Source organism: Lactuca sativa, chromosome 4 (genome assembly GCF_002870075.4).
Source record: "Lactuca sativa cultivar Salinas chromosome 4, Lsat_Salinas_v11, whole genome shotgun sequence".
In the NCBI taxonomy this organism is placed as follows: domain Eukaryota; kingdom Viridiplantae; phylum Streptophyta; class Magnoliopsida; order Asterales; family Asteraceae; genus Lactuca; species Lactuca sativa.
In genome coordinates, this window is record NC_056626.2 from 157,453,684 (window position 1) to 157,478,969 (window position 25,286).

Below are 25,286 nucleotides of genomic sequence, written 5' to 3' on the forward strand. Positions count from 1 at the left end.
GCCAAAAGCGAGAGCATTCTAGATGATCCTTGATGAAGCAAGTGACGATGGAAAGGATTAGGATTAAGGAATCTATAATGTAGCCATATAGATAGTATCATGTGGTATAGGCTAATATAAGAGGAATAGTATAGGTATTTCAAGAAATAATATAAACCTTAGTTATGTTATCCGATGTGTTAAATGACTATGTGAAATTTTTGTGTGGTGACTTAGATAACTACGATACATTACTTGGGATGAGTATGAGTAGGCGTGAAAGGTAGTAGAGGTGTATACTACTAGAAGCACATGACTCGCACTTGGATTAGGCAAAGTCACAAGGTTACCAAGGTGCTAGTAATTGATTATGTTTTGCCTATCGTTACCAATGTTTTGGTAATGACTAACATGATGATTATTATTCTGATCCTAATGGTTATATCATATCGAGTCCGACTAAGATATGATTATTATTCCAATCCTAGTGGTCATATCATATCATATAGAGTCCGATTAAGGCTAATGAATTTAGAGACAATAAGCGTTAGAAATGACTTTTTGATAAAAGATTCCTTAGAGTAAATAATGTTAACCAATGCTACAGTATATGTCACAAGGTTTCTTTAGAAATAAAAAACATTGAAATCCGACTTATAACGAAGCATTTACGGCCTGTCGATGTTTTGTGACAAGACCGGCACAGCACCGCGTATCGTAAAAAGTGATTTTTTTTATAAACTACTTTTTAGCCTTAGAGATCTAAATGAAAGTCATAGTATACGTTAAACCGAGAGCTTGCATATAGAGAATGTCCAAATCTGAATTCGTTTGAGGAAGTTATGATTTTTCTAAGGTTTTCCATAACAATAAACAGTCCGGATATCGAATTTTAGATTGATTGATTTTTAGCTGACATAACCTAACTGAGAATTGAAGATCTCGCTAATAGGAGCTCAACGATATAAAGATAGTCGAAATCGGACGTCGGATGACAAAGTTATGAATTTTTAACGGACTTTAACTGTCTAAGTCTGTTAAAATATAACTTTAAGAATAATTCAAAATTAGCCAACGGAGTCTAAAAGAAAGTTGTAGATCACGTAGCTACCTACTCGTGGATATAAAGAACATCAAAAATGGATCTTGTATGCGAAAGTTATAGAATTTAGAATATAATTAAATTATGGGTTAAGATGCGAGGCTGACACGTGGCACAATCTCAACCCCACCTTCTTCCCCACGGTTTGAAACGATATTGTGACACGCGGCTGGAGTACGCCCCACGTAGTGCTTGGTATGCCCCGCGTACTGTGTACACCTAACGTACAACTTAATTACGACCCGCATAAGTGGATTTCACAGCCTATAAATATGAGATGTTTTTTCTCATTTTCTTCACACCTTTCTAACTTTTATCTTCCAAACCCTCAAGGCTTCCCCTAGAACCTCCTAGATGTTAGTGGCAAGTACCGTAGCGCCAGAAGGCTCCGAGAAGAGGAGCTTTCAGCTCAGAAGTTCTACCCACGCAAAGCCCGGTTCCTCGCTAAACCTACTTGTAAGTGAGTTATGATTACCCTACTTTAAGTATAACTTATGCTTAAGTTCATTATTGTTATTATGAACCTATAAACAAGATTTATTAGTGATTCCAAGTCGTTATATTGTTGATCTACTTACGGGGATGATATCTAGGTTGTGATTTTGTGAGGTTTTTGTTGAGTATTTGAGATATTGAAACTGATTTGACATTTTTGGTTATTTAGGGAAGCCTTTTTAGGGTATTGTATTTTTGGTACATATTATATTTTCCTTATAAATAATCATTAGGTTAGCTTGTGATGTATGCTTTTTCCTGAAAAGTTTCCTCGTATGTTCATATCCAATTCAATTATACACAAAAACATTTGATAGATTACTTTCAACTTTATGGTGATTTATTCATGATTTTTCTTTAGATTCCACATTTGTCATCTCGTTTTTCAATCCAACAAGTGGTATCTGAGCGGGTACTTGTAGATCTCAATGATTATTGCAAGAATCAATCAGATATGGCAAAAAAATTTCATGAATCTCAAGTTTTGTAAGTTTTATGAAAATAAAAAGTGAAATATCTCATATTATTGCAAAACCCAATTCAAATCTCTTATCTTGTACACATTCTATCATCTAATTTGTTCTTAATTCATGTTTTGGAAGTAAAATAGAAGAAGAAATTCAAGTTTTATTATCATATTTGTGCATTGATTTGTTTTCTCTCTCTAAAAATCATCATAGATCTGTTTTCTCTCTAGAAATCATCTCAACTCCATTTTCTCTCTAGAAATCATATCAGATCTATTTTCTCTCTCTAGAAATCATCTCAGATTTTGTTTTCTCTCTTTAGAAAGCTTATCAGATCTATTTTTTTCTCTCTCTCTCTCTGTCTCTATCTCTCTATCTCTCTCTCTCTCTCTCTCTCTCTCTCTCTCTCTTCGAATTTTGATTCTTTTTAAAGATTTAATGGCGGATTGGAGGCTATTAAAACCCATTAAAGGACTAGGATTACAAGTTACAGATCCAAAGTTTCTTCTTAAATAATGATATTTGTTTTGGGATGTTCCAGGTTAATCTATGTTGATGAATGCCATTGAGATGTATAATCTCTATGTTGATGAGAAGATTGGTAATTTCACACATAATTCTTGTGGTGGATTTGAAAGTAATCATTTAAAGGAAGATAAAGATTTGTTAATGTTATGACAGAAGTATACAGTCAACAAAACCAATAGAAATAAAACAAACCAAATTCAAATCTATGTAATATACAAGAATCAATTTACTGAAAACATACTTGTAAGATGACTAAATAGAAAATATAATCACGAAATTGTACAGATCGAGGCATGCTTTGCAGTGTCCTAAGACAGAAATTTCCCTGGTAGGGATATGTCAAGAGGATACAACAATCAACCAAGATCTTCTCTTGATTCTGAAGAAATTCATTATATTCCCTTCATTGTTTGTGGAATACGAAATTATATGAGGAATATGTGTGTGGTTTTTTCTAAACTCGAAATCTGGTATTTGGTGATTTATTTATAGATATAGATCGACAGTTTTTCCCTCCAAAAATGCTAATCGAAAACCACTGTCAAGACAGTTAAAACAAATTTAACATATTTTTAATATAAAACAAAAGTCAAAATCGGAATTAATATATTTGACTAGCCCAATCACCAAATCTAACCCAATCCCTTTAGTCCAAGCCTTTAATCTAATTAGTAAACAACTAGTAAGAGGCTTTTTAAGGGAGTATAAGTTTCCTCTTTCTTCTAATATGGGACAAGGACCATAGAGAAAGTTTTCCATTTAACAAAGTTCCAACAATTAAAGCAATTTTTGATTATCAAAGAATATTAACTTCTGAATAAAATACAACAAAATTTAGAGAAAGAAAGAAAAGAAAAAGAAGATGTTCTTGATAAAGTTCATGAAGTTCTTCAAGTTTCTAAGAAAAAGGTGACTCCAGATGTTCTAGTTGAGGGGGAGTCAAGTGTTTCTATAAATTCTGGTGATTTAGAAGCCTTACATTCCGAATCTAATGTTTCAAATAGTGAATCGTAAATTAAATCTCCTAAAATGGTGAAAGTAACAAAGTTTTGTTCTATTGGAACTCAAACAAAAGATTTTTCATGTTCTAATGATGCTTTTTAAGGAATGGTTTCTTATAGAAAGCCTATCATTCAAGATATTCAAATGTACGAAACTCAAAAGGTTTGTGTAGCAAAGGCTTGTGATGTTAAAATTTTGAAATGTGATGAGGTTGTTCAGATCCAAAAATCATTTCTAAAGCCTTGAGATCTGAAAAGAAAGAAGAAGAAGAAGAAGAATAGTAAAGTGAAAAAGGTTTGGATGCAAAAATTATAAGTCCCTCATGCTTGTGAAACAATTCAGAAAGTACAAGCCGAGCATGTTGAAAGAAAATTCAATTCTTATTTATGTTCAGTTAAAGATGTTCGAAAATGGAGAAAAGAGAAAAAGATATTTGGTTGGTTCAATGAGATTTTAGGAAATTTTTGTTTTCTAACTAAGAAACGGATATCACTTTAAGATGATGATCATTATTCTTCAAAGAAATGGGTTTGAAAAAAGTTTTCATCAATTTTGAATCTTAAATGGATACCAAAGGTTTCATAAAAGTTACAAATGTTAAAAAAATGAGAGAAGAGTGAAATTCTGTTGAATAAATCAATTTTTTTTATTGGAATTAACAAATCTTCTACAAAAAGTTGATTCCATGTTTGATTTGTATAAAGGCTACCAAAAAGTTGATAAAGGTGCTAAAAAGTGATATTTTCTGTAAAAAGTGAAGTTGAAATCTGACATTTCTGTAAAAAAGAGGAGGATGCTAGCTGTCAAAAGTACCTTTAAGAAGGGTCAAAACCAGAATTTTATTCTCTCAAGGGGTTGAGTTTGAAACTTTTAGAAGACATGGTCAATATAGGAATTCTATCTAAGAATGCTACATTGAAAATTTTGCAATTAGAATTTCGTGATCGGAATGAAATCAAAATTGAAGCTAAATGGCCAGTGTTCAAAATTGTGATTGGTACTGTTCATATTCCGAACATCTCCGAACGTCGGAAGACTTTGGAATCCGAATTGTAAACTGAAATAACAAATCAGAAATCAAAATCAGAACAAAAAGCCTTGAAATCGGAACTGTTTCAAAAATCGAAGATTTGTAATAGTTACCTTCACTACCGTCACTTTGAAATCAAATCGCTGCTCAATCTCCCACTTGAATTGAAATCGCTGCTCATGCCTCTAGTATTCGACAGATGAGAATCAAGCGGCTAGCTGAAGTCGAAAATCATATTGATTGATATTTAAATCGGAACCTTTAATGACAATCAGAGTTTTTGATAATCAGAACTAAGGATCGAAATAGGCCTTTGGAACTGAAATCAACCATCGTTAAATTTTGTAATCAATTTAGAAATCGGAATTTGTAAATCGATATCGGAATTTTGAAATCAGAAGAGTTTGATTTCGGGACTCTTTAAATCGGAATTGAAAGACGAAATCAGAACTTCTTAACGAAATCATTCGAAACTATGGCATTAAAACTTCATAATCAGTATTAGTCAATCGGAATTGATATCATGTATGATGTATGAACAAAGAAATCGCAATCTATTTGGTTTGTGAAATCTGAAGTGGTTGATTTTGGAATTAAGTTTGTAATTACACATCAATTGGTATCCGAAATCGGAACTTGAATTTTGTGATCAGGATTTATTTTCAGAAATCACAATCGGATTTTCTTTTCATCATAACCGATTTTGACTTTCTCAATTCAAAATAGTGTCTCAGTCCGATCCAGTGAAGATGATGGGTTGAGTTTACAAGATTGTCCCAATTCTTTCCAATCTTAACAGATTCAACCCCAACTTCTAAATTCTTTACAATTTTATAGGTTTTACCACTTTTACCCCTTCTATCCAAAAATATTTTCACTTCTTATCCTTTTTCTTTGGTCTAGTTCTTTCAAATCCCTTCTAATAATTGTTTCTTATTCTATTCTTTTTGTCTAAAATTTAAAAATTGAAAAATACAAAATAATTTTTGTTATTTTTTCCATTTTAATTTCTGAAAACCGCAAAAATCCAGAAATAATTTATTTCATCATTTGTTCGAATCTGACGGGTTTTAAAGATCGATTTTACCGAACTTGCTCTTTCTGATAGAGTAGGTCATAAGCGGACTTGCTCTTTGAGATAGAGTAGGTTGTTGGATTCTTTTTAACTTTCCGGATTCTCTCCATGGTATTTGTTGATGACTCAAGGGGAAGTTCAGATTTGAAAGATGATATTTGTTTCTCTCGCTTTGAAGATCCATATACTGATGAGTCTTATAATTTAGGGGGAGAAATGCCAAAGAAGATCGAAAATAGTGATATTTATCAGTTTCAACATCTAGGGGAGATTGTTGAGTATTTGAGATATTGAAACTGATTTGACATTTTTGGTTATTTTGGGAAGCCATTTTAGGGTTTTGTATTTTTGGTAAATGTTTTATTTTCACTATAAATAATCATTAGGTTAACTTGTGATGTATGCTTTTTCCGAAAAAGGTTTCCTTATACATTCATATCCAATTCAATAATACACAAAAACCTTTGACATATTAATTGCAACTTTATGGTGATTAATTCATGATTGTTCTTCAGATTATGCATTCATCATCTCATTTTTCAATCCAACAGTGTTTCAAGTGGGATTTTGTCACACCCCAAAACCAAGAACGGCGGAAACGTTCTGGGGCGGAGGACGTCATGTATAGTATCACAACACAGTAAATGTAAATAAGCAAACAACATCATCCATTGCATTAAATATATAATTTTAATACAAGTGTGTTCTGTACAATTATAGACACCAAAAATAATGAAACACAAAATAATGTGAGATGAGTCTTGAATGCACTCCATCTTCTCAAAAGCTGGCCTCGGTACCTGTCTACTGATGCCCTGATAATACAAGTTATTTTGAAAGAGTTTATCAGCATAAAGTTGGTGAGTTCATAAGTATTTTAGTGTCAATGTTTCTTGTAAAAACGTTTGAACCTGTCTCAATGTATAAGTTTGTAAAAATGTAAGTAAATGTTTGAAAGTGTTTGTAAAAGTTGGAATCACTCAGAAAATCCTATATTTTCTATAAAAGTAACCTTCTACCAAGGCTAGGCTGTTTTGTAAACCTTTCTGTTGTAAAAGTGTGTGACTACCCACATATAACTATCATTTGTTAAAAATATAGTTTGTACGCTAATGCTTAAGTGAGGTTATCACTATAATATGTAATGGGTAAATCATTGTAGTACTGTAGCTTTGTATATTAAGACTACTGCTGTACTAAATACTACTACCTTAAACCGGATTTATATTAAGGCATAATGTGATAAATTGCACCATGCTATCGACTTGTAACAACGACATAATGAATGGTCGTAATAAAAAATGACGTTTGGCACCCGCAGACCTGCAGGTCCGGCTGTAGCTAGCAGCAAGATGTAGGATAGTCAATCCAGTATAGATCTATACGCAAACTCACGCTCTCCCTCCAAGAGAATTCTGGCTACAACTCGGGCCATGACATTTAAGGCATGCCCGATACAGTGGATCACAATTGTTAAGTATTCATGTATATGTATTGTTTCTCGTATATCTGTATATGTATTGTTTCTCGTATTTCTGTATATGTATTGTTTCTAGTATTCTGTATATGTATTGTTTCTAGTATTCTGTATATGTATTGTTTCTAGTATATCTGTATATGTATTGATCCTGCGTTACCCCGATGGTAACCAGCTAATGATGTACTGATGAGTATGAATATGTAAGTACTTTTATGTCTATACATGTATATATTATATATAAGTAATATGGAAACGACCTTCGGATGGTCACCCGAAATCCCACTAGACCACATCCAAATCGAGGAAAAGGAAATAGGGCGGATGGCATTCCTAAGCCTTTTGAACATTATTTATATATCTATACATATATGGGCATGCAATTGTATATATAAAGCATAAATAAGTTTTCATAAAACATTTTGAAGCGTAAATATAATTTCAAGAGAAGATTGATTTGATGTCGATCTATAAATCATTTTGAAAGCATAAGTTGATAAAACAGTTTAAGTAAAAGAAGCATTTGATTGAATCGCAGTCTATAAGTAAGTTTGGATAGTAAGACAGTTTGTAAAACATTTCAAAGTAAGGCATTTTGATAAACAGTTTGAACAGTGGTAAAAATCGTTGTTTTCCTAGTTATTAATCACATATGATTAAACACAATCACATGTGATTGAAGTAATAACTTATAAGTATTTGACTTGTATCCCCCCCCATAAAGTATTTAAAACACTTAAAATCATTTCAAAGGTTGATTCAAAGGGGTATGAACTCACTTGTGGTGAGTCGTTTGAATTGCAGTGTCGGCTACCGTGCTAGGTGACAAACGGAGACTGGTTTACACGAACGAGCCTAGTTATCATATAATAAACATATATATAACTAATTAGACAAATAATAACTTAAATAAATAAGTTAAGACACTTAGAAAACATTTAAACACTTTTGTGAGTGTTTAGGGTCCAAATGGTTGCCTCTAAGTTGCTACGGGACAAGGCAAAAGGGTTTGAAACATCAAATAGCCTTGTATAGGAGTTCACCATCCAACAAACCCCACACCTTGGAGTTTACGGCCGTAAACTCATAGGTTTATGGACGTGAACTCCTCAAATGGTGTTTTTGGGTGTTTTGTGGTGTTATCTTGCATCTAGAACACTCCTATCTATATTGGAATAATGCATGAAGTAGTTTTAAGGCTCAAGAACACTCCATAAGGGAGTTTACGGCCTAAGGTCCTTCACCTTAGAGTTTACGGCCGTAAACTCTAGGAATTTAATTGATTTGAGGCACTTAGACATCAAGGATTGCTTTCATGAATTTATCTAAGGCTAATGGGGACAAGAGGCACACTTTGGTGCCTTCACTTGGAGTTTACGGCCCAAGTCATGTTCCTTGGCCGTAAACTCCTTCCAAGGAGTTGTTTCTATGTGTTCTTCTCTCCATTCTAGTCCCAAAGGTGCAAGGTAAATTGTCTAAAGGCTTAAGGGTAGCTTGGAATGATTTTTGTCCCACAAAAAGGGGTTTACGGCCCAAGGGAGTTCCTTGGCCGTAAACGCCTAGAAACATATGTGTTTGGTGTCTTTTGATGCCTAAAATAAGCACAAGCAATTTAGGGTAAAGGTCTTTAAGCATTTAGGGGGAGTTTAGGGCACTAATTGCCCTTAAAAAGGGGTTTACGGCCCAAGGTAGTTCCTTGGCCGTAAACTCAAAAGACTTATGTTTCTTGGATGCTTTTTGGCCTTTAAAGATCATACTCTAACTCCTAAACAAGTCCTCTAACATAGGAATGGGTCTAGAAAGCATTAGAGTTCCATTTTGGAGTTTACTCCCCAAGAACGATCTTGGGCGGTAAACTCCCGGATCTTGTAATATAAACATGTAATTGTTGCTAATATGCATTAAACAAGTATTGAAACACATATAGAGAAGCAGACTCACAATCTGGGATGAAAACCCGAAGATCCGTCAGAGAGAATATGGCTTTTCTCTATTTGGAATTGTGAATAATGAATTAATTTAATTCAGAAAACTATTTATAGTCCTGGAATATTTTGGCAGAAAATATTTTCATTCCTGATGTTGGACTGTAACAGTATGAAACTTGAAATGCCCAAGTTTCACAAAACCAGGAGTATCCACTCTCCTGATATCATCTAAACATAAACCCTAATGTACACAAAGTTTGTTCGGACAAGCTTGAAAATCACAGAACTGAACTAGCTTCTATTGAATAGATGAGGTTCGTACAATGGAAATTTCGGGTTGTCACAGATTTCCAAATAGTATACTTCGTATACCAAATGGACCCTACCTCCGATATGATCCTACCTAGTTGTTCCTTACTTGATAGATCATGAAGTAGACTTGGAGTTAATCATAAATCTAGACTAAAACATAGTAATAATAATACTCGGTTTCGTCAAAGGAAAACACAATTGTTAGAAGCAAAGTTAGAGCATAGTTACTTTCATCTTACACATATATATGAAGTATTTAATATTAATAGATGCTATCTGTGCTTATTATCCGTGTTCCTGATATCTATTCTAGATGAACGATTTTTACATGTTTTATGTGATTTAAACTGTATATATATATATACATATATATATATATATATATATATATATATATATATATATATATATATATATATATATATATATGTGTGTGTGTGTGTGTGTGTATTTTTATACCTACAAATATATTGGGTAAAGATGGGTAGATGAATGATGAGAAATAAAAGATTTTATAGATGTTGAGAGGTGAACGATGATGAGAAGCCTTTACTTTAATGATGATCCAGTCATCTAGCAGAGTATATATGATGGCCATGCACTATTTTAGACAATCAAGTGGAACGCTAGCAGACTCGCAACATGTAGGTGTTTTGTGAATGACTTGTTCACCAGATGTACTCTAAAAACCCTGGCAGCTATGGACTTAGTGCCTTACAAATGTATGTTGGCAGCTATGGATTTAGTGCCCTATAGATTAATATTGACAGCTATAGACATACTGCCTAATAGATAACATGGGCAGCTATGGACTTAGTGCCTGTTAGATAAACCCTGACAACATCGGACTTTGTGCCTATTCCTTAGGACAATCCTTAGGAATGAATTAAAGAAGAATAGATGATTCTTAGGGTAGATCCTTAAGAATAAAGAAGATAATGGGGATGGGAAGTTGGGTTAATTGTTTGATGATTAAACATCATAATTATATTATTATGGGTTGAAACCCTATGTACTCACCAGGTTTCCTAACCTAACCCACTTGGTTTATTTGTATCATAGGTGTCGATACGAAGATACATTACACTGATAGGTTAAAAGTGATGTAAATCATTAGTGTAAATGAATGTAAGGTCTGTTTATACTTATGTTTCTATATTGACAATGGCATCCCAAATTTTTAATATAAACAAAATACATTTCTTCGATAATGCTTTGATAATGTCTTTATCATGTTTCTGGGAACGAATTCCGCAATATTATTCATTAAAATGGATACTATTATTTTTAAATAAGCATAAATAAAATTTGAAAATGACCGTGAATTTGGGGATGTCACATGAACACATAAAATTTCCAGATTCGGTCAACAATAGGCCATAGATCCGATCAAACGATAGCATCATGAAGCATATAAGGCATCTTATATCAGAAATCATTTAACACATAAATCCAATTTATGCATCTTCCCTAAATAAGCTAGTGCTCGTGTCCACTCTGTCATACTTGCTAAATATAGCAAAAACTCATCTCACCATCATCGCTTAACATACTAAGTTTAAGTCTAGAAATATCCTAAAATTCCTACTTTACTTAAACTAATGCTATGATACCAACTATGACATCCCCATTATCACGACCATAAAAGACTGATTTGTTTATGCTTATTTAAAAACCAGAGTATCTGTTTTGAAGAGTAGTGTTGCGGAATTTGTTCCCAGAAAACATGATAAAGATATTATCAAAGCATTTCCGAAGAAATGTATTTTATTTATATTAAAACATTGCGATGTCATCGTCAATACATAAGCATAAGCATAACGAAATACTACAAGCCTTATAATAATTAAACTAGTAGCCTAATATTCCTTGAATCTCTAAGCAGAATGTATCTTTCATATTGCCACCTGTGGTACAATAAACTAAGTAGGTTAGGTTGGGAAACCTAGTGAGTAAGTAGGGATTTCAATCCTACAATGCTATAATAATGTATATCTCAAACATGCAGATCCAACTATTATCATTAACACAAATATATCTTATCTTTAAAACAATATATCCCATCCCGTTGATTCCCGCGTACAGATCCTATACAACGATCTTATAAGATCTAGTCTAAAGGATCAATATGAACAATAAACTGACGAAGCTACTTTGGAAATTCCCTGGCAGCAAACGAGGACCAATAAATACATCAAATGAGAGGAATGTAATAAGTTTCACGACGAACCTCCGTTAGTAAAAAAAAACAACAAGATAGTTAAGTCAGGGGTGGTTATCTAGATGACTGTACCTAGCACTACTCTTACACCGTGAGGTATTTTAACCCCATACTCACCCTATCCAACAATATAAAATCAGATATACCTAGTAGTGGTCTATTATTGACACACTCTATTGGCCAGACTACGAAGTTCCCTCAATGACTTCGTGAAAAGAAACGCTGACACACAAAGCTCAGCAAAAGAAACGTTTGGGGAAATATTAATAAAGTACTCCCGTACGCTCCCGTACTCTGACACATAATAGTGTTAAAAAGGTCTTTGTACATGATAGTACTTCTGGCACATTATAGTACTCTGGTATGAGTAGGACTCGTACCCCATAATAATACCCCAATACAAGCAGCACCTGAGATATAGAGCTTTGATAAAGACTTGTTACTTAGAAAGTACTTTTGTATGTAGGACATACTCCATCGATCATCAATCTCCTCGAACAGAGTTTCTACTCTCTATTTCAATCACACATGTGCCCTTAATAAGATACTATCCAATATCCAAACTTAATTGAACTAAGCATCTCTTTTAAGTCTTATTTCATCACTAGGAAAGCCTACAATGCTTATAATCAACTTTTAATACCAATTATGTTTCGGCAACACTATCCTCATTTAGTGTAATACTTTATACAAAGTATTAATGTTGGATATGGTTTCTAAGTCCGTAACTATATTTGGTATGTATTTGACTCGGCCCGACATGGTCCATTTGGATTGCGCTTCACCAAAACAATTTATAGGGATACTTTTTATAATAGTGTATTTATGATTTATTAATATATTATTAGTTATAATATATTAATATGAAATCATATTATTTAATTAGTACTGATCAAGAATTAATTTAGAGATCAAAATGAACTAATCAAATATGGACTCTTATATATATATATATATATATATATATATATATATATATATATATACATATATATATATGTATATATATACATATATATATATATATATATATATATATATATATATATATATAGAATGGGTCAAGTTCATTTAGGATGAGCTAAGCTTGCACGGATAGTCCATGGAGTTTTTAACCCATGGATCCTATGGAAATGAAAGGTCATGGGTATTAAGGTTTACATGAATGTAACCCTAATCCTCCATACTATATAAAGAGATTTTTGGGACATGGAATGGGGCTAGTGTGTGTGTGAGAGAACAAAGGGTGGCCGATTTCTAGTGTGCTTTCTATTCTATCAAGTCTTCCAAAGTGTTTTGGTGATTTGTGATTCCACTTGAGGCATCTACATTATTGGTTCTTGGCTCTCGTAATTCCAAGCAATTAACCACTAAGAAAAGGTAGGTTATTCTACCAAGTTTTTATATTACAAGTACCCCATAACATGCTAGTTAGGTTGAGCACCTTGGAAAATTAAATTTGCATGTATAATAGAGAAAAAATAGATCCAAGGTTTCTAAGGTTGCATGTACATCATAGGAGTGTTACAATGCTCAAAACCCATCAGTAGTATCAGAGCCAAGGTTTGTATTCATTATACTTGACGCAAAATTCTTGAAAAAGTCAAAAATCTGTTCACTGATCAGTGGACTCCCCGAGTCCATGGGGGGCTCAATAAGTCCAAGTGTTAATTCCTCCTACTCATCGAGTAGGTTCTTGCACTTGATGAGTAGAAGGCCGTGTGTGCAGATTTTCGAGTTTTGTTGCTGGAAATGGACTAGAATCATTGCCCTAAATTGTTTTGTACTTGTAAAACCTGTTTTTTTATGTGGTAATGATTATGATAATCCATCTTCAATGGTCATTATCAAATTTTTAATTTTTATATATGTTTATATGATTCTTGAAATTGTTGATATGAATGTTCATACTTATTAGTTTTAGTAGATCATAGGAATTATTTGCAAATTGTTTGTTAGTGTAATTCTTGATCTAAATGCCATTCAATGGACTCCAAAACTTGTCCTCACGTTATGGAATTCTAAAAGTCTTTTTTCAAGAACCATTAAAACTTATAAGTTAAAGAAATGAAAAGTCTTGAATAGTTTCAAAACGTGCCCTCAAGTCTTGGAATTTGTAAAGTCTCACACACACTTTAATTCCAAACCCTATTGTTTTAAAAGTTAAAACTCAACCCTTATATTATTATAATATTAATGGTTAACACGTATATATATATATATATATATATATATATATATATATATATATATATATATATATATATAAGAACAAAGTCAGTCTTACCGTTAGTTGTCACACCCCAAAATCATTGAACGTTGGAAACGTTCTGGGACGGAGGACGTCATGTACAGTATCACAACAATGAAAAATAGTAAACAAGCAACAACAACATCATCCATTGCATTAATAATATAATTTTAATACAAGTGTATTCTGATATGTATAATAGACAGTAATGAATAAATCAAAATGAAAGATGAGTCTTGAACGAGCTCCATCTTCCTTAATCCTTGCATTGGTACCTATCTATGATGACCTGAGGATACAAGTAATTTTGAAAGAGAGTATCAGCTTTAGAGCTGGTGAGATCATAAGTATTTTAGTGTCTTAATTTGTATGAAAATACTTGTATGTATTTGAATTGTAAGTATTTGTATGTATACGAATTGTAAGTATTGAAAATGTAAATGAACTGTAGGTATGAAAAAGTTTGTAAAACAACTGTAAATGTTTGAAAAGCCCTAGAAATCCCTATGATTCGTATTAGTAACAAAAGGAGTCTTCTACCAAGACTTAACTGTTCTCAATGTAGTCTTCTACCAAGACCTAACTGCTCTGCATGTAGTCTTCTACCAAGACCTAACTGCTCTGAATGTAGCCTTCTACCAAGGCATCTAGTGTCTGTACGTGTGTCTCTTGTAAGAGTATGTATTTTCCCAGTTATGACTATCATTAACCAAAAATATAGTTTCTACATTACCGTGCGTCGTGTGAATGTTCACGAAGTGAATGTAAATGGGAAAACGAAATCGTACTATGGTGTAGTGTCGAACTACAATCGTACCAATTACCTTAAGTCTAAGGTAATCTTGTAAGTACTGTAGCATTTGTAATAAATAACTACATCAGTACTCAGCTGCCTTATTTGAGGGATAAGGTATAATGTGATGTCTAGATCCCAGGCTGTACGCTCCCCTATCAAAGGGATTTTGGGACCTACCCACGACCCCTGCATATCTGCAAGCCGTGAGCATCCACATTACTATGATCATGTATACTCGATATAACGATCACAATTGCGTTGTGATTCATCGGTATAGTTAGATCCTGAACTGGTTCCATGCTATAGCACCTAGTGACGTCTGTTCTATGTATATGTAAGCGTACTCATGTAAGTGTGATCATGTAATTGTACTTATGTAAGTGTGATCATGTAATAGTATAGTAGTGTACTGTAATGTTCTACATGTGCTAGCTGTAATGTGTGTTCTCTCTCTATCTAGCAAGTATAGTAATGTAATCGTTCTGGTGTCATTGTATATGTTCTCTTTCTAGTATTGTTGTATATGTTCTTCCCTAGTATAGTTGTATATGTTCTTCTCTAGTATAGTTGTATATGTTTTTCTCTAGTATAGTTGTATATGTTCTTCTAGTAGTAAGTATTGACTCATGAATGGACTGACTCATAGTATGATATTGTGTTCTAGTAATAGTTCTAGTATCTTCCTAAACTACCCATATGGTAGTTTACTAGTAATCTAACTGGTACGTATGAACATGGATGTATACCCTTGCTACCCAGGGCATTTAATGAACTGGAAGGACCTTTATGACTATATATGTACATGTGATATATAACTAATGTTTAAACGACCTTCGGATGGGTACCCGATATCCCACCAGACCACATCCCAAGCGCGAAAAGGAAATAGGGTGGATAGCCTTCCTAAGTCTTTTAAACATTTATTATATAACTATACATATAGAGGCATGCAATTTATAATTTAAAAGCATAAAATAAGATTTGTAAAACCTTTTAACATAAATATTTTCTAAGAAAAGACCGACTTGGTGTCGATCTATAAAATGGTTTTGAAGGCATGGGTTTGATAAAGCAGTTTAGTATAATGAAACATTTGTTTGAAACATAATTGTAAATAAGTTTGAAAAGTAATATACAGAGTAAAATGTACAGAGAAATAAGGAGTTTTAAACACATAAAGTGTTTATGAAAGACAATTGAAGGAAAGTGTTTAATAAAACGGCTAACGAGTAGCCAATCATTTGAATGCTACTTATTAATCACGTGTGATTGATATAATAACTAGCATTATTCTACTTGTATCCCCCCATATAACATTTGAAAATAGTTAAAACATTGATTAAGGGGGTATGAACTCACCTGTAGTGAGTGGTTCTGATGAAAATGTTGGATCAGTTGCTAAGTATCAAGTGGTGACTTGAGTACACACGCGAATCCTATTTAGCATATATTAACACATATATGAATATAATTAGTGTTATGAACAACTAATTAATGAATTGGGACCACCTTAGGGACTAGTAAACACTTATATTGAAGTGTTACCACCATATATGATTGTATGAAGGGGTATAAGGCTTTACAAAGGAGTGTATGGCCAAAATACACACTATATATGTGTGTGCGGCCAGGTGTGCGGCCTAGTGTGTTGCCAACACATGTGTGCGGCCATGTGTGCTGACAGATGGTGTGTGCTGCCATGTGTGCGGCCAGATGGTGTTCTTGGTGTTCTTGGTACCTTTTATGAAGATCTTCAAGGAGAATGGATGATACTTGAGAGGATTTTTGAGTTCTATGCTTGAAGAAGTGAAAGAAGTGTTCAAAAATGACTAAGTGTGGTATATATAGGTGGAGTGTGCGGTTGGGAAGGGTGTGAGGCCGCAAACACATGTGTGTGGCCGCACACTCAAGTGTGTGGCCGCACACTCAAGTGTGTGGCCGCACACTCCATGTGTTGGAGTGTTTGGCCTCTTTTTGATTCCTACACTTTGAGTTAACCCATTCCACACTCCAACCATGATTATAACACGTTTAGAACGCTCCAATAGACCCTAAATGGTACTACAAGATAGCAAAACGAGTCTATTATTGATAAGAAATGAAGAATGAAATCTAGAAATTTTCGGGTTGTCACATTATTAGGCCTCATTCACGAAGCCGATCTATAAGGGGGGTATAAGGTTGTTGCCTATAAAATGGCAGCTTAATGGTTGTCTACTCTCACCCACCGCTTCCTTGATTGGTGGAGGGTCGTTATCCGAAAGGGTAGGACAAAGGACTATAATTCTCATTAAAAGTATAATGATAAATATAAAGTAACTAAACCTTTTATAAATTCCCAATCTTAGTTACTCTAGGAAAACGTGAAATTGGTACTAACCAATGAAATTACACTTTATACCTTACCAAGTCATTGGTGGAGCGTGTGTGGGTAACCGGCACACGAACATGGACTAGTAAGGGTGGCATAGGGTGACTTAATGTTTATCATAGATCGGTGGAGTGCGTGTGAGTAACCGGCACATCGATTAGGTGATAAAGATTAAGGGTACCATGTTAATTTGCATGGTTATTCACACCATGTTTGTGATCCTCGGCATCCCAGTCATAAATTTGAGAGGGCACAATCGATATATAAGCATGCCATTGAAAAGTTCAATGAATCTCAAATGACCTAGGAGTTTCAATCCAATTAAAACCTAATAATTTATTTCATTTTTCATGGTGGAAATTGGTGAATCGTCATTTGCCTACCTTCAAATATTTTATAGCTTGGATTACGGCATCCCTCTTCCAAGTTATAAAGTATTGTGTTGGGTCCTAGCCTGAATATTACATTTGGGTGTCTTATTAAGGATTCTATATATAATCTAAACTTGTTTTTCTTCTTTTCAGATGTCTTCCAACAATGTTGCTTCTAGCTCAAACCCTACCAGCTCCTTCTCTCTCATGAACCTTTATGGGAGAGTCATATTTGATGGTTCAAACTTTAATGATTTGATCAGGAACATCAGGATGGTCACACGTTACAAGGACAAGGAATATGTCCTCGACAAGGAGATGAAAGAAATTGATGAGTCTACTGCTACTCTAGAGGAGATCGATGACTTTAGGTCACATGAGAGAGATGCTACCAAGGTGGCATGTATCATGTTAGCCACAATGACAGCTAAACTCTAGAAGTCCTATAAGGAGTTTTAACCTTTTGAGATGCACATGGACCTGATGGAATGCTGCCATCAGAGTGCTCGTCATGAGAAGTATGAAATCTTCTCTTCCATCATAACAACCTGAATGAAGGATGGTGAATCCATCACGGTCCACTTGTAGAAAATGCAAAGGTATGTGGACTGTTTGTTGATGTTTAATGTGGACTTCCCTACGGATTTGGCTATTGACATCATACTGCACTCCTTACCTAGTTTTTATGATCAATTCTAAATGACATATCACATAAACAAGGAGGAAGTCATACTCAGCAAGCTTCAAGGACTTTTGAAGACTGCCGAAAGTGGTCTCAAAGGTAAATAGGTTGTTACTACTCCTACTCCTAACACCGCCCCTATGATGGCAATCGGGAAAAGTAGAGGGAAAAAGAGGAAGGCCCCTTCAAAGGGTACCAAGGGAAAGTCTATTTATGGCTCCTCTTCGAGTGGAACCAAAGGTGGTTCTGTCACTCCTTCTTCCAACCCAAAGGAAGCTCAATGCTTCTATTTTCATGATAAGGGGTACTAGAAAACAAAACTGCCCCAAGTACCTGCAAGATGTTAAGGACGGGAAGGTCAAACCTACCCATGCAGGTATTTACACTATATTGTCTAATAACTCACCACATACTACTTCTTGGGTTCTTGATACAGGTTGCGGTATTCATATATGTTCTTATTTGTAGGGCCCTAGAAGAAGTGAGGATGTGGAGCATGAAAAGATAAACTTGATCATGGGGAATAGGAAAGCTTCACCTGCCACAAAGATTATAGTTTATTCTTTGTTGCTATGTAGTGGGTTAGTGTTAGATTTGAATAAGTGTTACTCCTTTGAAATGGCGAGAAATATTATTTCTTTTCACGGTTTGTACAAACAAGGGTTTACTTTTTCATTTAATAATGAATGTGGTGGTATTAATGCTTTTTATAATGATGTTCTTTATTTTAAAGCATTACCTTGTGATGGTGTATATGAAACTATGTCGGTTGTAGACAACTTAGGAAATAATGTGTTGCATATCGATTCTTTCCACTAGTTTGGATAAGGCATCCTTGTGGCATTGTCGTCTTGGACATGTCAACAAGAAGCGCATAGGCCAACTCCAAAACGCTAGAGTCTTGGAGTCATTCGATTTAAAGTCGGATGATTGTTGCGAGTCTTGTTTTCTTGGAAAAATGACAAAGTCACCCTTCACTGGTACTTGTGCTAGGGGTGAAGGTTTGTTGGACATCATACACACAGATGTGTGTGGACCCTTCAGAACTGCCATTAGGGATGCTAACCACTTCTATGTGACTTTTGCAGATGATTATAGTAGATGTGGTCATGTTTACTTAATCAAGCATAATTCAGAAACCTTTGAAAAGTTCAAAGAGTTTAAACAGGAAGTCGAGAATCAGTTAGGCAGGAACACTAAGATGCTCCGATCCGATCGAGGAGGAGAATATCTTAGTACAATGTTCCTTGACTATCTTAAGAAATGTGGAATTGTTTCACAATTGACACCTCCCAGAACACCACAACTTAATGGTGTGGCTGAGAGGCGCAATCGAACCTTATTAGACATAGTTTGTTCTATGATGAGTCGAGTTTTGTTACCAATCTCATTTTGGGGGTATGTCTTAGAGACTGCCGCCCATATCCTTAATCTAGTCCCTATCAAGAAGGCTGCCAATACACCTCACGAGATGTGGATTGGGAATGTTCCTAATTGAGGCCACATCAAGAATTAGGGTTGCGAAGCTTTCATGAGACGTGAGACTTAAGACAAGCTCAAACCTCGTAGTGAGTGGTGTATTTTCATTGGCTACCCACATAAATCTTTTGGTTACATCTTCTATAGACCCAATGAGAATGTGATCTTTGTGGAAAGGAGAGGGGTCTTTCACGAGAGAGAATTTATAAGCCAAGGAAACAGTGGGAGGAAAATTGACCTTGAAGAGCTTCAAGAGTCAAGTGGTGAAGGAACCTCAAATCCTAGCAATCAACCTGAGGAGGAAACTCCTGTTGAGCCAACTGACGAGTCTGTACCTCTGAGGCATTCCACTAGAGTTAGGAATCCACTTGAGCATTAATATGGTTTCCATATTACTGCAGAAGGTGATACATTTATCAGTGATAGTACACTGGTAATTTTGAATGAACCTAATAGCTATAGGGAAGCCATGGCAGGCCCTGAGTTTGCTAAATAGAAAGAAAGGTATGGACAACGAGATTCAATCCATGTATGAAAATCAAGTTTGGAACTTGGTTGACAATGTACCGGGTCATAAGATGGTTGGGTGCAAATGGATTCAAGAAGAATATCGACATGGATGAGAAAGTGCACACTTATAAGGTGTGACTTGTTGCGAAGGGCTACACTCAAACTCAGGGAGTTGATTATGATGAAACCTTCTCACCAGTAGCAAAGATTAAGTCTATTAGGTTTATGCTAGCCATTGCTACATTTCATGATTATGAAATATGGCATATGGATGTCAAAACCGCTTTCCATAATGGAAACTTGGCTGAGGATGTTTACATGAGTCAGCAAGAGGGTTTTTTCAGTGCAGAGTACCCTAATAGAGTGTGTAAGCTTGAGAAATCCATTTATGGATTGAAACAAGCATCTCGCAGCTGGAATCCTTGTTTTGATGAGAAAGTCAAAGAGTTTGGTTTTTCCAGAAACGAGGATGAGTCCTTTGTATATGTCAGAGCTACTGGGAGTATAGTTAGCTTTTTGGTACTGTATGTGGATAACATACAACTCATGGGAAATGAAATCCCAACTTTGCAGGAGGTTAAGTCCTGGCTTGGGAAGTGTTTCACTATGAAGGACCTTAGGGAATCTGCCTATATCCTAGGGATAGGAATATTGAGAGAAAGGAGTAAAATACTAATTGGACTTAGTCAAAGCACCTATGTGGACAAAGTGTTGAAAAGGTTCAACATGCAGAATTCCAAGAAAGGTGACTTACCGATCCAACATATTGCCAGACGGAGCAAGGCTCAGAGCCTGAGTATAGAGGCTGAGATAGTTGAGATGAGTCGATTACCATATGCTTCCGCTGTTGGATCAATCATGTATGCTATGAATTGTACCCTCCCTGATGTGGCCTTTGCTTTAAGCATGGTCAGCATATATCAGGGGAACCCTGACAAGGCTCACTGGACTATGGTAAAGAACATTCTCAAATACCTGCGGAGGACTATGGACTGGGTCCTTACCCTTGGTGGGAGTGATGAATTGAGAGTAGTGGGGTATAGTGACGCTAGCTTTCAGACCGATCGGGATAATTTGCACTCTCAGTCGGGCCGGGTCTTTACCATGAATGGAGGGGTGATTACTTGGAAAAGTTCCAAGAAGGAGACGGTAGCTGATTCGACATGTGAATCAGAGTATATAGCAACGAGTGAAGCGGAAAAGGAGGCGATATGGCTGAGGAACTTCATCGAAGACCTTGGAGTTGTACCAGCTAAAAAGGAGCATATGGAGATTTTTTGTGATAGCAATAGTGTGGTTGCCTTAGCCAAGGAACTGAGATATCATGGCTGATCTAGACACATTGACAGAAAATATCACTTCATAAGACATAAGATAGAAGAAGGACTCCTCGTAGCAAAGAGGATATCGTCAGAAGAGAACCGAGCAGATCCCCTCACGAAGGGACTAACTAGGGTTAAGCATTTACAGCATGCGAGGTGCATCGGACTAAAGGATGATATTAATTTTACAGATTAGATAGTTCTGAAACTTGTAAAATGTAACTGACATTTGATGATTAAATAAAAGTTGTTGTTTATTGATAAGTAAGGTGTTGCTATCTTGTGTCAATTATTTGCTATTGTTTCAATTTTGCATGTTTTGACTTCCATAATAATGACTTAATTCAAATTCTCCACAGTCAGTCATATGTTGGAAGTAGGTATGAATCAAGACTGTCATGAATTGGGCTTGTAGATGTCTAAGGTGTTAGACATAGCAAAAGTTGCTACAACATTCATGAGTGCTCATAAGTTCTGAGTATTGGATTAAACCCATGCTCACTTGTATCACTTCGTGGAATTTATCTCGAGTGATCGTAAGACGGTAATACCATATAAATCTTCAAACCTAGGGATATGAGTTGTTTCCTATGAGTTGGTTGTGTATTGATTGTATGAAAACACATTAGTAACTTGATGTCATAAAACGTGCCTTTGTGTATGATTCAACAAGTAGTAGAACAAGTATATGAGTCGAAGTTTATTTGTTCGTTTTAGTCCTTGGAGGATTAAAAGCGATATCTGGGCCCCTCAATGATTTTGTTTTGACCTATGTGTCGGGTCCGGTCAGAACCAAATTGATGTGTTCAGTTTAGTTCTATGTCAAACAAATTGGAAATCGGGAAACAAACTGCTAGACAATAAGTACGACATTGTTCAATGTATTTGTCTGGCTGATATCTAGAACAGAGGATTATATGTCACTTATCTAAAATGGAATTTCATAGTTCAACAAAGTTTTAAGAGCTACGATTGATGGTCAGTTCCTGAAGTCCGTAACTGTATTTGGTATGTACTTGACCCGACCCGGCATGGTCGATTTGGGTTGTACTTCACCGAAACAATTTATATAGATAATCTATTGAGAATAGTGTATTTATGATTTATTAATATATTATTAGTTATAATATCTTAATATGAAATCATATTATTTAATTAGTATTGATCAAGAATTATTTTAGAATTTGTTTAGTGATCAAAAGGAACTAATTAAAATATGGACTCTTATATATACGTAGAATGGGCCAAGTTCATTTAGGATGGACTAAGCTTGCATGGATAGTCCATGGAGTTTTTAACCCCTGGATCCCATGGAAACGAAAGGTCATGGGTATTAGGGTTTACATGAATGTACCCCTAATCCTTCATACTATATAAAGAGTCCTTTGGCACATGAAATGGGGCTAGTGTCTATGAGAACAAAGGATGGTCGATTTCTAGTGTGCTTTCTATTCTCTCAAGTCTCCTAAAGTGTTTTGGTTATTTGTGATTCCACTTGAGGCATCCACATTATTGGTGCCAGGCTCTCATAACTCTAAGCAATCAACCAATAAGAAAAGTTATGTTATTCTACCAAGTTTTTATATTAAAAGTACCCCATAACATGCTAGTTAGGTTGAGAACCTTGGAAAATCAAATTTGCATGTATAATAGAGAACACATAGATCCAAGGTTTCTAAGGTTGCATGTAAACCATAGGAGTGTTAGAATGCTCAAAACCCATCAATTAAGTATTAACATACATTTATCTTCTCATTTATAATACTTCTATTATTACTATCATGTAAATACATCTTAAGACATACAAAACCATGTTTGGTTCACATCACGTATATCATCAAATTTACATATAACACATATTTACAAATAATAAGCATATAACTCACATATAAACTTTCAAAATATATTTAATACCTTTATTAATACTTGTATTAAAATCATGTTTATGAAAGAGACTATACCCTCACTTGTTAAACTAACGACTAAAAATTCGGGTAGCGCTTCGCTTCTAGCTATTGTCTTTTCCATCGACGTAACCTAGTATTATTATCACTAAGTTTTAGTCTATTATTTATTGAGACTATTTGTCATTCGAGATTGATCATTAACTCAAAGTCTACTTTTATGGTCTATTAAGTAAGGAATAACCAGATAGGATCATATCAGAGGTAGGGTCCGTTTGGTAAACGAAGTATATTGTTTGGAAATCTCACTTTAAGCACCTCACTAAATCACAGTCTAGACATCATCCCATAAGTAGATCAATCATTATAATGACTTGGAGTCACTGATAAATCTTATTTATAGATTCAGAATAATGATAATGAACTTAAACATAAGTTATACTTAAAGTACGATAAACATAACTTAACTTATAGGTGGATTAGCGAGAAACCGGGCTTTACGTGGGCAGAACTTCTGAGCTGGAAGCTCTTCTTCTCGGCACCTTCTGGCACTCCAGGACTCGCTACAAAGACCTAGTAGGTGTTAAAGAAAGGCTTAGAGGGTTGGGGGGGGGGGGTGCTTGAGAGAGAATGGTTGAGAAAGGTGTGAGAAAAGAAGTGATTTGCACCTTCTATTTATAGGCCAGAAATCTTATGAACATGGGGCGTTCACGATCTGAATGTGGCGTTCGCATGCCATGTGTCGCCATCTCGTTCCTAGCCATGGGGATGAAGTTGCGACCCAGATCGTGCCACGTGTCACTCGGTGTTTACTCCAAAAACTATTTGTCTTCTAAAATCTGTAACTTTCACAATCGAGCTCCGTTTTTGACGTTCTTTATATCCACGTGTATGTATTGACAAGATCTACAACTTTCGTTTAGATTCCAACGGCTAATTTTGAATTTATTTTTTAAAGTTATATTTTATTAGGCTTAGACAATTAAAGTCCATTAAAAATTCATAACTTTGTCATCCGACGTCCATTTTCGATTATCTTTATATCGTTGAGCTCTTGTTAACGAGATCTTCAATTCTCGTTTAGGTTGTGTTGGCTAAAAATCGATCGATCTAAAATTCAATTTCCGGGCTATGTATTACTACGCTAAATCTTAGGAAATTCATAACTTCCTTAAATGAAGTTAGATTTGGACAATGTCTATCTGCACACTCTCAGTTTAATGTCTTCTACGACTTTTTTTAGATTGCTAAGACTAAAAAGTATATTGTCAAAAATTTACTTTTTACGATATGTGGCATCGTGCCGGTTTAGTCGTAATACCTCGACGGGTCATAACTTCTTCGTTATAAGTCATATTTTAATGTTCTTTATTTGTACGGAATCCTTGTGACATATACTATAATTTTGGTTAAGATTATGTACTCTAAATATTCTTCTATCAAAAAGTCATTTTTAATGCTTATTGTCTCTAAATTGACTAGCTTCAATCTGCAGGTGTTGCATGTTGGAAAGTTTGAATGCATGACGATTAAGCTAGAGGACTTGTTATATCTAGAGAGTTTGAAAGGCAACTTCATCTCCACCAGTTAACTTTGTGATGCTGGTTACAAAGTTCTTTTCAACCATCTTGAGGGAATAATGTATGATTCTGAAAACAAAATCGTGCTTTCTGCACTAAGGGACAACGACATTTATATGGTTTAATTTTTATTGGTTTAGAAATTGATTCTTTATTTTGTTTTTACTTCATGCTTTTTTATTCTTAAACTTCTGAACATAAGTTGCTACTCTTTCAATTTATTATTTGTTTTTATGCATTAAAAATTTCATGTATTGCTTTACCAAAGAAGTATACATTGCACATACTCATGTTCCTACTAACATTGCCAATATTCATTATTCTCTTTCCTCTATATTTTTCAGGACCTCCCATCTTCATCTTAACATATCTTAACTGATTAAGATCAGCGTGTCACTTCTAAA